At 32.3% G+C, this 12,097-nt stretch overlaps 1 long non-coding RNA gene across 1 annotated transcript in view; it reads left to right on the top strand.

Annotated features, from left to right (window-relative positions):
• The window catches only part of LOC132125205 (uncharacterized), a 42,602-nt gene that overhangs the window by 11,684 nt on the left and 18,821 nt on the right, over positions 1 to 12,097 (top strand). The window contains exon 2 of the long non-coding RNA XR_009426867.1: positions 8,179 to 8,265. This is a non-coding gene — a long non-coding RNA (uncharacterized LOC132125205). The remainder of the gene's footprint in view (positions 1 to 8,178; positions 8,266 to 12,097) is intronic.

Below are 12,097 nucleotides of genomic sequence, written 5' to 3'. Positions count from 1 at the left end.
GTGTTTATGCTTTTTAAGGAAATCAGCCTAGAAATGGCTTACTTATAGTTGACATATTTATGGTTAGAAATTAAACTGGTGTGGGAAACAATATTTTAGCATCCCAAAAACTACAAGATTTGCCATTAATGTCAAATTTTTGTTGATTTGGATATTGATGAATTAATCTAAATGCCTTTTATCTGGGCTCTGTCATTTTCTATTCATATTTTCTATTCTATTTTTTTTCCCCATGCTGTTTGGCTTTATCGATTTATACTGACTAAAAGCATTTGCATATATGCATAATTAAGTAAAAAGTACAAATAACAGGATATATATATATATATATATATATATAAGTAGCTGAACAAAACCTTAAATAAGATATGTTTATGCAAAATTAATGAAACAGTACTAATACGATGATTAGTATTATTTAGCATTTATTCAAATTTTTAAATAGCTTTTACTTTTATATTTTCCCTTTTTTGTATTTGAATTCTTTTTATTAATTAATTATTACTTTCATTATTATTCATTTAATTATATACATATATATATATATATATTTTTTTTTAGGTTTAGTAATTTTAGTATATGTTACATTTACATGTCTATAATTTAATAATTTAATTAAAAAATTAATTGCAATTGATGTATAATTTTCTGTTGATAGTTAATGTTTACTAGTACATATAAAATATTTATATGAAATAGTTATTATAGAGTATTAATGAGATATTAGTAAAATAATGTATTATGTAATAGGCTAATAATAATTTACATATTAATGAATATATATATATATATATATATATATATATATATATATATATATATATATATATATATATATTAATAGTGAAGCTGTGGCTTTAATTGCTTTAGAAATGATGATCTTACTAGTGCTTTGTTGAGAAAGATAATTTAGCTCTTCAGTGATTAAGCTATTTTATTGATAAAATTGTGGGGCAGCACTAAAAACAATGTCTGTGTGATCTTGAGACTAAATGTGTGTGTGTGAGATACAGTGAAGACAGTGAAGAACTCTTTAAATTTTTTTTTTTTTTTTTTTTAACGCAGAGAGTGTGTTGATTTGTGCAATGATAACCCACCAGCAATAATAAAATGATTTTAATATATTAGAACGAGTAGGAGACATTACAATATTAATTTATTTAAACGAGTAGGCCTACATTATTATTTATGGGCTTAAAAACAAGATGCAAACAGTCAGAAAATTGTACCTGGTGGGGAGTGCCCAATGTAACCATGAAACATATGCCATTACCTGTATTGTACTGTGGTACAGTTATGGAGGCGCTTCGTAATGCAGAGGTCAAAGGCCTGCTCTCCCAGTAGTTAACAACGGCCCTAGTATGAAGTGTTTCATAAACAGCTGATTTACTAAACTCTAGTTTAAATTCAGTGTAGTCTTGTATCATGATTCGTATCATATCGTGACTTTGCTGGTGATACACTGCACTGCACTTCACACACACACACACACACACACACACACACACAAATATATTTATATACACACACATGACATTTGTGTTTTTAGTTTTAGGTGTCATACCCTGATAGTTATAAGGCAGGGCAGGGCAGGGCTTGTCCCGTGGTGAGGATGTGAACTCTTGTGTGAAAACTGCAGAGTCATGTAAAATGGGCCCAGATCAATTAGACGTGTTTCTGCTCGACTGCACATGCTCATGATGCTAACTTGGGTTTACAGGCAGAGAGAAAGAGAGCCAGAGTGCTTCGCTGTGTGTCGCCACACAGAAGGACTGATTTAATGCTATCAGTGCACAGCACCGAGCTGATCGCCCACAATCCTTCTGCACCCTGTAATTCAGTCACAGTGACCCCGGCCTGGGCCAAAGGCCTCGGTCAGAGTTCTGATGGACTGATGTTAGGAGCTAGACACCAATATACATACAGTCTTCTGCATATACTTTAACACATATTGACAGCAAATCTCCTGGTTCCATGTAAGAATGAAGAAACAAACATTCAAATGGAATATTAGTTCACTGAATAGCTACTACTGAATAGTAATACTATTTAGCTGCTACGTCATTTTCACATTATTATGTCTCCTGACAATTCAGTGTCAAGTAGAAAGTGGCATACAGGTTAAAGTAGAATATTAAAAGGAAATTTTATTTAAAAAAAATTTCATAGGTAATTTAATTTTAATTTAATCAGTAATTTAATCATTTAATTTAACTTGCATACATAGTTGTTTTTTATTTTATTTGTGTAAAAATAAAAATGTCTTGTCTGTGGAAGTTTGTTTTCACCATGGGATTAATTTTTTTACATTTATTTAGCTCAGAATAAGAAGAATATTTTACGAGTTTAATATTTAATTTCAATATTTTTTATTTTTTTGGTGTAAAAAAATATTTTTAAGAAAGAGATGTTAAATACTGTGGCTGATCATATTGCGTTGTGTTATACATTATTTCATGCAGTGTGCAAAAAACACAGCTGTGAACGTAGTATGCTAGTATGTTATACTAAACATATCCATTATGATTTCATTATTTTCACCATCAGCACAGACTGCCATTACCATATCAATATTCTCACACGACATCCAGTCATATGGAAAACGTTTCATATTATATAAGAGTCAGTTTGAGTCCATCTGTGTTTCTCAGTTCCCATAGTTATTCTGTTCTCAGGCAGGTCATCTGATCTGAACATCACAGACCTGTTTATAAATGCCTTTATGAAACAGGATCTGTCAGTAGCAGCCAGTGATGGAGTACACAGAGAGAGACCATATCGCACCGGTTCTTCCCCGACTCTGATCAGAGCCAAGCCTCATGGGTTTATCTGACACGAGCAGCAGGCAGACGTGCCCGTGTGGATTGGCATAAGGTGGCACCCTGAGCTTCAGCAGTCTCTGCAGGACACAGAGGAGACATTAAGAGCTCATGCTCATGATGTGTACTTGGGTTCAAAGGCAGAGAGAAGGAGAGCCAGAGCGAGAGCAGTCTGCAGACTTTACAAAACTTTCCATACAACTCGTAAAATAGCATGTTCGGAAAATAAATATGGCTGCAGCCATAATGTGCCATGCTGTCTGAACTGGAGAGGGTCATTGCGGGTAACAGAGAAGAGTGTGTCATTTTTTTAAGTAAATTTTTGTAAAAATGTAAAAGTTATTTTTTATATCGGGACATTTCAACATTTGAAGAACTTGCTAGCATTCAAGAGTCAGCAATTGACATTTTAAAATAAATAGAATGAACGGTTTTCTATTTAAACTATTTCTATTTATTTTAATCAGCTTCATTAAATCAGGAAAATTTCTAATTTTAAGGACAGGAATATAGCAGAGTTACATTTAAAGCTTTTATTAATATTTTGAATTAGTTTTTCAATTTAGATTTTCTGTTCTTAGTTTTAGATAAACTTTTAGTAAAAATTGTTTTTTATATCTTAATTATTATTATTTCAATATTTCTATTTCATTTTTATTCTTTTTTCAGTTTTAGTTTTAATTATTTTTGTATATCAAGTTAAGCTAAATTGAATTGCCTTGACAACTAGCTAATTATATATATATATATATATATATATATATATTCATATTTTATTTTATTCAGTTAACATTTATTTTATTCACATTAACAATGTTTTTGTTGTTGTAGTTGTAGTTCATTATAATAAGCCTTATATATTATAAAAAAATATATAAATTATTAAATCAATTATTAAAATATTTTTTACAATATTTAGAAAATCCTAATAATATTTAAATATATTTTCTATATATTTACTTTTAAATAAGTAGTTTCTATAATCCTTTAGAATTAAAAGATTTGAAGTGGGAGTTAATTAAAAATTATATTGTTTTATCTTATTTTGAAATATTCATTAATGCAATTTTTTTTTTACATTTTTTAAGCAAAACTTCATCTCATTCTTCCAGTAAAATAACAGACTCTCATATATATTCTCTTATATATATTTCAGTCTTACAATCCATTGGATGTGCAGCATAATACAGAAGAAAGGATCTGTTGCTACTTCATTACATTGTGATTTTGATCTGGTCAAATTTTTCATTGCTTATTTTAATGTTTAGTGCCTTGCATTAAAAGTTGTGGACACAAATGTCCCTCCTTTCATGGAATGACCATTCAGCCCTATTTGAAGAGCTCCACATCCCCTCTTCCCTGGGCACGGCAACAGTAATGAGAGCTTTACATAAGTTTCTACTATTTCTTTTTTTATTATTATTATTGGGCTGTTACTCTCATAGACTTGCATAACTTTAGGAGGCCTACACAAGGGCTGTATTTCTTTTGTTTGGATTTCATCCCAAATTTCAAACATTAAAAAAAGACCTGGCTCAGATCCAGTCCTGGGTTCTGTGGGATAGCCTTGAGACTTGGTGGCGGAGAAACCAAGCCGGAGCTTTCTTTCAAACATACGTCCTGCTGAGCGAAAAAAAGAAAGAAAAAAACACATTTCATGAAGGGATGTGAACCGGCTTTGTTTACAAAACCGTCAAGACTTTCTCAACCTTTGCTGTCCATGCTTCACGCACACTGCTTTAGATCTTCAGATCCTGTTTTACACATTTATGAATAGCTATAGTTGTATTGACGTAGTTTTGAAGTTTCCTGTAGGAAAAAATTAAATCTCTTTGATTTCTGGTAGACTAGCAAATGTAGTCTTATGCTATAAATGTAGGTACTCTGCTTCTCCGATGTTTCGTTCCTTGCTGTGACATTATTGAAATCTCTTTTTATGTGATGTGAATATGCGCATATTTAAATTTGGCATATTGTTATTTGTATATCAGAACTACAAGACATAAATTCAGAATTCTGACTTTTTTTTTACATCAGAATTCTGAATCTCGTAATTCTGTTGTTTTTTCGTAATTAAAAAATAACATCTTTTTCTGCAATTGCAAGTTTTTATCTCAGAATTCCAAATGTTCTTACAATTCTTAGAAAAAAAACTGAGGTATACTGTAACTCTGAATTGTGAGAGATAAACTTGCAATTCTGAGAATAAAATTAGTAATGAAAATAAAATAAACTCAAAATTCTGACTTATTTTCTCAAAATTCTGAGTTTACATCTGGCAATTCTGACTTTTCTCCTAAATTCTAAATTTAGATTCAGACATTTTTTTCCGCCACAAAAATATTGTTTTTTTGTCTGCAATTGTGGGTTTCACTGTTCTATCAATTCTGAGAAAAAGATGGAATGCAAGATATAAATTCAGAATTCTGTATTTTTCTCGCAATTCCGTGTTTACATCCTGCAATTCTGACTTTTTTCCCCAAGAATTCTGAGATCTAGTAATTCTGTTTTTCTGTTTTTTTTTTCATAATTACAAAAACATAAAATTTTCGGCAATTGCAAGTTTTTTTATCACACATTTCCAACCATTTTCAAAATTCTTAGTTAAAAAGTCAAAACTGCAAGTTGTAAGCTTTTGCAATTCTGAGAAAAAAAGTCAGAATTCTGAATTTTTCCTGAGTCTCACAATCGATCTCACAATCGTTTTTTTTTTTCCAATTCTGTCTTTTTTTCCAGAATTGTGAGATATAAACTTCTGAGGGAAAAAAAAGAGAGGCTGAATTGCAAGATGAAAACTTTTCTCGCAATTCAGAATTTTTCTCCTCATAATTATGTTTAAATCTTACAGCTCTGTTTTCTTACTTCCACAAAATAAATAAATAAATTCATACTTTTTTATGTAATGGTGACTTTTTATCAGACAACTTCAGCTGTTCTCACAATTCTAAGAACTCAAATGTATATTCTGTGCATTTTCAGTATCATATTTACATAATGTAATTCAGATATTTGGGAGATAAAAAGTCACAATTACCTAATTTTTATTTTCAATAAATAATAAAATAAACTTCCATAGGATAAGGATAAAACGATCTAGTTTGCATATGTTAAGCCCCTGTGTTTGTGCACGCTCTCAAATGGAGTCTATGCATTGGACTTTTCTCATTTGCTAGCATGTGTAAAATATATATATATATATATATATATATATATATTTATGAAGAGTTCAGATGCAAAAGCCTCTAAGTGCCATCTGAAATTTTCATCTAAAATTAGGATTTTTATCAGGTTTCTATATTTATATTCAGTTATACAGTACAGTTATTTTACTTTAATAGCCTGGAAAAGGACCTGCACATTGCCGTTAAAGTAAAATGACTCAACCTATGCTTAATTATAATAAAAATCCAAATTTTTGATGAAAATTTCAGATGGCACTTAGAGGCTTTTGCATCTGACCTCTTCATATATATATATATATATATATATATATATATATATATATATATATATATATATATATATATATATATATATATATATATATATATTAGTGCTGTCAATCGATTAAAAACTTTAACTAGATTAATCACACATTTTTTCTGTGATTAATCGCAATAAAAAAAGAAATGTTTTTGTACGTTTTTAATATATTTTTTAATGTAATAATTTCACAGTTAAATTTAAATACTTGTTTAAATGACATCTTTTTATGAATGAAGGCCAGTATTACTGATATTAATACAGCTACTGATTTTTTTTTTTCTTACATTTATTATTAGGCTTCAAAAATATAACAGTTTTTAAGTAAACTTAAAACAATGCTAACATAAACCCATAATAAATGTCATATTTACTCCTGCCCTTCCTGTCTTAACAGTTAGGAAATATACAGAAATTTAATAAAGTTATCAAAGTTATATGCAGTCTGCACTGCATAAACTATATATTAAATAGTTAATCCTTATTAAAGCTACAAAAGTTATTTAGTCAAGAGCAGCGAGTCATTTTCTCTGTTCCCTTTGTTCTTTAACTTTACTGACAGGAAGCTTTATTGGCTGCTGTCCCTTTAAGAGCAGACAGACACGCAGATCTCACCGTTTATATACTGTCTATGGATCTCGCCTCATTCTCTCACAACTCTTTTTGTTCATTTTAGACTTTATATAAATCATTTAAGATTGCTCTTATGAGGATAATCGACAAGACTGGCACTTTGGGATGTTTATTGTTAGTTCAAGCGCTTAAGAGAACTGGATTCTGGCGCCCTGTCTATGCATTGTGTGTGTGTGTGTGTGTGTGTGTATGTGTCACATAAGGGCATTCACAGACAGCGCATTCTCTTTTGTCTTGCCGCGCTTGAAATGTTTAAAAGCATTTAAATGAATAAGAGCGTGATCATATAATGTAAAGCTAGCCAACGGATGGCAGAAAATACGGATGCTGCATTAATTGCGTTAAATATTTTGACACGTTAAACCAGACAAAAATTAATCGCATGCGTTAACGCGTTAACGTTGACAGCACTAATATATATATATATATATATATATGTTCACACACTTTGTCCTTTATGTATTGGAATATGTACAAATGTAATTGAGCAACAGCAGAGGAGGTGTTTATTAGTGAATTACAACTTAACGAATTTGCGCACAAGTCATTCGAACTACTTTTATGGTTTTTTTTGGATCCCCTCTCCACTTTTACTTTCACTTTATGGAAAATAGCATAATTTTAGGAGAGACTTCTGAGACAAAGTCTGATTCCACAGTGATTTGCTTCAGGAAGTGATTTGAATGAGACAAAGCGGGACAGGGGGAGGTGTCAGGGCAGCATGAGCCTGAAACGCACGCGGACGGAGCGACGTGACAGACGTGTCTGAGAGGTTCTGTCTCCGCTCATGCCATTGCTGTGTCTAGGGACGGCCCTGCGAGGGGTTATGCACTTTCTCCAGATACACGTGACATGTTGTCCCTGTCTCAGCCATTCCCCCTCTCTTCCTCCCTCTGCTCTCTCCTTCTTCTCACCCTGGCTGTCTCTCAGTGTTTCTTATCTTATTCTCTCTGTCTTTCCTCTGACTGAAATCAGTGCACAAATGGATATAAACACACACACGCTACGCTAGCACCAGCACTCTAGTGTCAACTACAACAGAGGCATGAGTGAAGCCAGGGAATGTTTAACTTGTACAGCTTGGAAGAAATTAGTTCACTTAATGTATACCACATGTGCTCTACCAACCTGAGATGAGAATATGTTTGTGTGTCTGAACTTTCTAATCTGATGCAAAGCAGTTCCTAATACAGTTTTCTGTCAGCTGGAGTGTTTATTTTGGACCCTGTTTGTACATTTTCAGATTATGGGCCCAGCTCTTCCCAAAAGGCTAACTAACTAGGTCAAGCTGGCCCAGGAGTTGCAGACAGAGCATTTAAGGAAACTGAAGGTCAGTGGGGAGGGGATGCTGTTTCTGGGGTCTGATCTCGCTGCCCAGGGTGAGGACGAACTCCTTTCTTTGCTTCCCTAATTTTATCCTCACCCTGCGCCCTCCTTACATTAACCCTTCCATTAAAGTCAGCATTCCCCATTCAACTTGCATGTAAAGTGGTTTTACGCTACCAATTAGGCATCCACAGACCAAGCAGGAATGTTTGAGCCCACAGTTAATCATAGAGGACTTCAACCGTTAACAAAGCTTTGGTTTTCCATCTTTATAAAGTTCAGGATCTTCTTAAGTTTGTTGTGCATGAGTCTGTATATCCTATTGAGGTTTGGTGTGGGGAGGATGATGACCGGTTGGTTTTTGATGGACTGTGGTTCAGTCTGGCCCTAGTCAAGTCTCATTTTGGAGAAGCGCTGCACCAGGGGAATGTGAGAATCAGTCATTTGGGATTAGGACACATCTGTCTTCAGCGCAAGAAAGACACATTCAAGCCAAGTAAAGCTTTGGTGGGCTGAATTAATTGCACCACAGAAATGTAAAAGTTTTAAATCATCGTTTTAATCCTCAAATGAAAAAACAATTTAAAAACTACAATACACTCTTACGTAATGAGGAATCATTCCAAAGCCTCTTTTCATCTCATATTAAATATGTATATATATTTCTTAGTTGCAACAATGTTTTTAACTGCGATTTTTATATTCCCAACTCACAGTTTTCATGTAATTATGACTTTATAACTCTTTATAACATTCTGTGTCTTTATATTTCAATATGGTAACTTTTTTCTCACAACTGTTGAGAAAATTCACAAAGTTTAAAATTTCGCAAAGTGACTTACAATTTTGCAATTGTGACTTAATTTCTCAGAAAAATTGCAAACTTATATGCCTTTATATCTCATTATAGCAACAGTTTTCTCGTAATTACGACATTGTTCCTCACAATGTATTTTCAAGTTTCGTAGCTATGACTTTGTTTCTCGTAAAAATGCGACTGTATAATTTACAATGACTTTATATCTCATAATGGTAACATTTTATTTTAGGTTTGGCTTTATAATAACATACCGTGACTTAAAATCTCACAATTTCGAATGTGTTTCTTGTAAATTGCATCTGCATATTTTACAGTGCGTCTTTATGTCTCATAATGCCAACGTTTTCTCGTAATGTCTTACAATTGCAACTTTGTTTCTTGTAAATTGTATATTAGCCTATATCTTAAAATGTGTTTTTGTATCTCATAATTGCAACTTTAGATTTCACAATGCGACATTTTATGTCATCTCCCAATTGTGACTTTACTTCTTATTTTAAACAATATCTTAAATTTACCTTTTTATTTTTATTCAAAAGAGAAAACACACTTTCATACAATTATTAATATTTACAAAGTGTACTGATAAGACTTCAGTTCTTAAAGCTGTAGTGTTTTAATCTTGCACAAGAAGCAGAGTCATACGGGTGTAGAAAGCCATGAGGTTGGCAAATAACGTGAGATTATTTGGCCACTTTGATGACTGAAATAAGTTATGGCGAAACATTTACTTTATGCAAACTGCTGAGTACTTCGTATCCTGTCTCTGCCAGTTATCTTGAGATGGCAAAGGGCTGAACTGAAATCATAAATCACGTGCGGTGGAAATCCCACACTTCAGTTCACGAAATGTAAGAAATTAATTGTGAGAGAGAGGCTAAACTTTGACTTTGTAATCTGATTCTTTTAGCCTAATTGTGGGGGTCAGTTCAGCTGGGTCAGGGTCCCTAGATTTAAATTAACAGCTAAAACTGCAGATGACCCAAATAGCCAGCATTGCTTTGTAAAGAATGGTAAATACTGGAGGAGGTGATGGGGGATGGGTGTGTGTAGGCATAAATGCCTGAGTGTGTGTACTGTTTCCATGTGAGTGTCTGGGAGAGATAACATACAAATGAACCATTCTGTGACTCTCTGTGTGTGTGTGTGTATTTGCTCCAAAAGCTGCATTCTCAGCAGGGAACACGGTCAAATTTTAAGTACACCCTACTGGAATTTGAGTAGACAAAGCCCATTTTTCCTGTTCTAAACAAAACCTGCATGACGCAGGATTACACCATTGGAAAATTCAATTGTTTAGAGGGATTGTTGTTACACTAGATGTGCTAACACTTCATCATAAGCTAAACTGTATTTGTACACCACTGTAACCTGTATAACTGCGTGATACAATCCATCTGATAACAAATGCACAAAACATTTCTTCTGTAAACATCGGCTCCAAAATGACACATATTTTAAAGGGGTCATCGAATGCTACATGCACTTTTACATGTTGTTTGAACTCAAATGTGTGTTGGCCACCCTATAATGATAAAAAAATCCACCCAGTGTTTTTTTTTTTTAAATCTCGTTAAATAATTTCCCCTTACTCAAATCAAGCCGAACTCAGATGTCTATCCCTGTGAAGTCACACAGACAGGCCCCTCCCATGATAGTTTGATTGACAGTTTCGTTTTAGAACAGACTATATGTATATAAACTATATGTATATCAAATTTAACTAATTTTGCTATTTAATTTATATTTTGTTTAAATATTGTATAAAAAATACAATAAATGAATAATATATACATGCATATAATTTTATAATATTTTATTAAATGTATTTATTTTATAGAGTTATTTTTTATATCATTAATTCTTAAGCTTTCATTTGTTTCCATTTTATTTATAATTGTTTAGGGGGAATTTTAGGGCTTACAGACAACACAATTTCCAAATTCTCTGGCATCACCTACTTTATGGATTAGGTGAGTTACTTCTATCTTGGCAATACATTCTTTAAATATATATATTTCAAATATTTGTTTAATTTTAAGACATTTGAATATTATTTTTAAAATATACAAATATGCAACAATATTTAACATTTTTATAATATTCTTACATTTAAATGTTCATTTGTATACTATTTTAGCTAAATAAATTATATAAATACATAATTGCCTGGATATTTAAGATGCGGATTTAATATTAAATAAATAAATTATAAGTGGTAAAAAATTTTTTTAATATACCGATAAGTGGTATTATACTTTGTACTTAAATATAAATGACTATTTAGATGCTATTTTAACTAAATAAATGATATCAATACATACTGCATGGATATTTAAGGTGCCTAATGTAATATAAAAATTCTAAGCGTTAAAACTGTTGTTAATTGCAGAAGCACAGATTAGCGTGTGAAAAAGCACAGGAAGCAAGGATGGCTAATTACACAGCGATAAGGAGTATCTCATTTCCAGAGGAAATGTGTGGAGGCTATTTGTGAAAGGATTTGTGCATCCACACAATGAACAAAGAATTAAATAATTTAAACCAATCTGACTGCTGTGTCTTTCATGCATTGTAACCATGCTTTTCTGTTTGTTAACTCTGCCAAATACAAAAACATACAAAAGCAGCTAAAGACTACTAAAAGCATTTGATAGATAAAGATGAGAAAGCTGACCATAAGCTCCCTTAAACGGTAGTTCATGGAATTCATGGGAGGTCAAAGCTCAAGGACCTGCAAATCTTACCATATGAAAGACTAATGATGTGTCCATTCAGCCTTCAAACTACATGAAAGCAGCACTTGTGTGACAAGAAAGCAGTTGTGAATCATGACTCAACTACAGCATCTGTGCCATAATACTCGGAATACACAATTGTTTAATCACAATAGAAGGAAAATTGACAGAATTTTTTTTTTTTTTTACCATGAAATTAATAATTAAGGACATTTAAAAGAAAACTCAGACAGCTCCTCCAAATCAACCTGGGGTCAAATGCCTTGCTCTAATGATCA

The sequence above is a fragment of the Carassius carassius genome, chromosome 43, assembly GCF_963082965.1.
Source record: "Carassius carassius chromosome 43, fCarCar2.1, whole genome shotgun sequence".
Taxonomy (NCBI): Eukaryota; Metazoa; Chordata; class Actinopteri; order Cypriniformes; family Cyprinidae; genus Carassius; species Carassius carassius.
The sequence above is the reverse complement of the archived record's forward strand: the minus strand, read 5'-3'. Positions and strand labels throughout refer to the sequence as shown.